Source organism: Pseudophryne corroboree, chromosome 9 (genome assembly GCF_028390025.1).
Source record: "Pseudophryne corroboree isolate aPseCor3 chromosome 9, aPseCor3.hap2, whole genome shotgun sequence".
Lineage (NCBI taxonomy): Eukaryota > Metazoa > Chordata > Amphibia > Anura > Myobatrachidae > Pseudophryne > Pseudophryne corroboree.
In genome coordinates, this window is record NC_086452.1 from 280,167,512 (window position 1) to 280,170,852 (window position 3,341).

The 3,341-nt window shown below is 42.1% G+C and overlaps 1 pseudogene; it reads left to right on the top strand.

Moving 5' to 3' along the window:
- The first annotated feature begins 434 nt into the window (after positions 1-434).
- On the top strand, positions 435-536 carry LOC134959545 (U5 spliceosomal RNA; annotated as a pseudogene).
- Positions 537-3,341: the final 2,805 nt, after the last annotated feature.

A 3,341-nucleotide genomic window follows, 5' to 3' on the forward strand; every position in this document is an offset into this window, starting at 1 on the left:
TTCAGCCTATATATTAATGTTGGTGGTTATCACTGTATAATAGGCTATTGAGCCTATATTAAGTCTGTGATTATCACTATAATAGGCTATTCAGCTTATGTAAATGCTGTATAAATATATTAATGTCTGTAATTATCATAGGCTATTGAGCCTATATATATAATATATATTTATTAATAGAGCATGTGTTGTACCCAGCCTGTGATTATACTGTATAATAGGCTAGATTAACACGGAAACATTTGTCACTTGTTCTGTGATTATCACGGTCAGCATGGCAAAGGGGCCATTTTAACCATGCTTCCTGTTGTTTTCCAGTGTGTAATTCTGGAACATTCCTGCCCTACATCTCTAAGCCACCAGAGGCGCAGGGGTGTTAGTGGGAATTTGGTTCGGGTTTCACATGCCCATGTGAACTGCTTTTCACATAAAGAATACTCTAGTTTCTCTTCACATCAAATAAATCTTTCGCTTTTACTATAGATTTCCGTAGAGAGAAACAACCATGAGTTTCATATAAATATGCTGTTCAGCAATAAAATATATATATGACACATGGCAATTCAAATTACAAGAGCGGTAACATCGGAGTCTCGGAAGTTACTCCGCCAGCTCTAACAAAAGACAGTTGTTGACTGGTCTTATAATTTAATGCACGATTCTATGTCCAATCTCACACCGATAACTACCAGTGAGAAGGGTACATTAGACCAGCACTCAGATAGGGCGGGGTTTTTGACAACCATACATTGCTAAATCCCAGTGAGTCAATGTCTCCATTTTTACAGAGACTGAGTAGACTCTAACCACTATTTAATCGTTTCCAAAATGACGCGATCCGCCATTGGTAAATGCGTCTGTGTAAAACATTATAAAAACCCAGAATACATTTGGGTCACTAGACTCTATGTATGGAAACAATGAAAAAGAAGCTGCAGAGTATATCTGTAAGGCTTCTGCTAACGCCGGTTACTTTCATCGTCGCTAGTTTAAGCGCGACAAGGCCAGAGCTTGTTGGTCCTAAATTTGATATTCAGCCATTACCGCAGCCAGTATCAAAACGGAAATACTGGTGCCGGCGTTTAATCTCTTTAGACTTCAGTTTTTTCAAAGACAAAACAGTCACGCCGTGTAACGACACGACGCTACAGTCAGCAAGCCAGTGGCTTGATGACCTCTTAGGCATCTCCATGTTCCAATTCTGGAAGCGCGTCTTTACACGTTACATTTGCGGGGTTTCCAGACATCAACTCATGGATGTCTCAGATATTTACAGATTAAAGGACAAGACTGCCTCTGTCGAACGGTTTGGCAGGTTGCCATTTAGTCTCTGCTGGTTTTCAGCTGTTTTTATATCCAGGCAGTAGTACACCAACAGAGTCAGGGTTATTTATTCCCCTCTGTTTGGGGTAACAAAACCAGACAGCTCCGTCGCAGTCTCAATCAGCAAGTCACTTAATGCAGTTTGAAAATGGATTTTCTGCGGTTACTATTTGCATATTGGAGCCACAAAATTGCATAATTACACTTGATCTTCACAATGCGTATTTACCCATTCCGGTTTGGTCATCACAGGTTCTAGCGTTTGCAAAACGCCACAACCATTAACCATTTCACTACCATTTGGCATCGTGTCAACGCCTCGGGTATTTACCAAAGTGATGTTGGTGATGATAGCTCATCTCAGAGTCCTGCCAGTGACAATCGTCCATACTTAGACAATCTGCTCATAAGAACTCTGTCTCAACAGAGTTCCTCTAACTTGCGCTACTAATGTATACTGCGGTGGCAGGTCAAGTTTAAAAACAATCGCATCTAATTCCGTCTAAACGACGTCAATTCCTAGGTAAGATTATAAATACGGTAAATCAAAGACATTTACCTACTACACCAGCAAGAACAAATGTACATCTAGTAATTGGGGTAAAAGCCACGCACACTAGCAGTACATTGGTGTATTCGCCTGTTAACAATAATGATGTGTTTTCAAAGCGCTTTAGTTCGCCGGCCTTCACTCGCGTTTCCCACAGAGGGGCGAGGGTGTATATACTCTGGACAAGAGTCTCAGAGGTTCAGGAGTTGTAGTTAAAAAAGATCAGCGACAGAGTTCTAAAACGGATCACGACAGATTGCTGTCGATAAATGTCCTGGAACTCCGTGCAATTTTCAATGCACTACATGCTTCGCTTTCAGTCTGACCAAGTGCAGTCAGACAACTCAACGGGAGTTGCATACACAACAACCACAGAGAACCAAGTAGCCGCATGGCAATGCAGCAGGTAACTCGAATCCTCTATTGCCCACAACACCATTATGTGAGGATGTCAACGGGGTTCATTCCGCGAGTGGACATCTGTTAGACAGATGATCTCGCCCGTCATTATTTATATCCTGAAAACTGGACAGTAAATCCAGAGGTGTTTCATATGTGAGTACACAAAAGGAGTTACCCTCAGGTATACATGATGGCATCTCGCCACAATTACAAACGCTCAGTATGTGTACAGAACGACAGATCACATGGGCAGTGGCGGTGGAGTCTCTCACATTCGTGTGGTCATACAGCATCGTGTATCTGGCTCCACCATTTTCCGCTGCTCTCTCCGTTGCGAAAACGGATCATAAGACAGTTCGTCACAGTCATACTAGTGATATCTCATGGGTTTCGGAGAGCTTGCTTCTCGAATCTCCAAGGAATACTGGCACACGATCTTGGTCCGCTCATAATACGTCCAACCTGTTACAACAGGGAACGTTCTTTTACCCCTAGTTACCTATTACCTATATACCGCGGCTGCGGTTGACGGGGTGGGGGTTTCAGACCGCCCTCTTAAAAAAAAAAAAAAAAAAAAAAAAAAAAAGAAATAGGGCATTACAGTATCGGTTATACTAATCATGTTACGAGCTAGTAAGCTGCTTAAGGCAGCTCATTATTACAAATTCATTATTACAAATTTGGTGTGCCTATATAGGTGGTAAAGCTCGGAAGTTTCCGACATCATCTTTCAAGTTACCTGTATTCTGTTATTTTACAAACAGGGTGGGATGGAGAACTGCGTTTATCTGCACTGAGGGTGCAGGTATCTGTGTGGTCAACTTATTTTCAAAGACGTTTGACTCTATTGCGTCGGTACACACCTTTCTACAGGGTGTCCTCAGAGTGCAGCCTCCATTTATCCCACCTACAGCGCCAGGCGACTTGAGGTTGGGTTCACATTTCTTACAGTTTTCATATTTTGAACCCTTACAACAAATGGGGATTACGTTTCTCACTTGGGAAAACATTTTTCTTCTAGCCTTAGCTTCGGCAAGGGTTTTGTTTTCATATTTGGGTGCCTTGT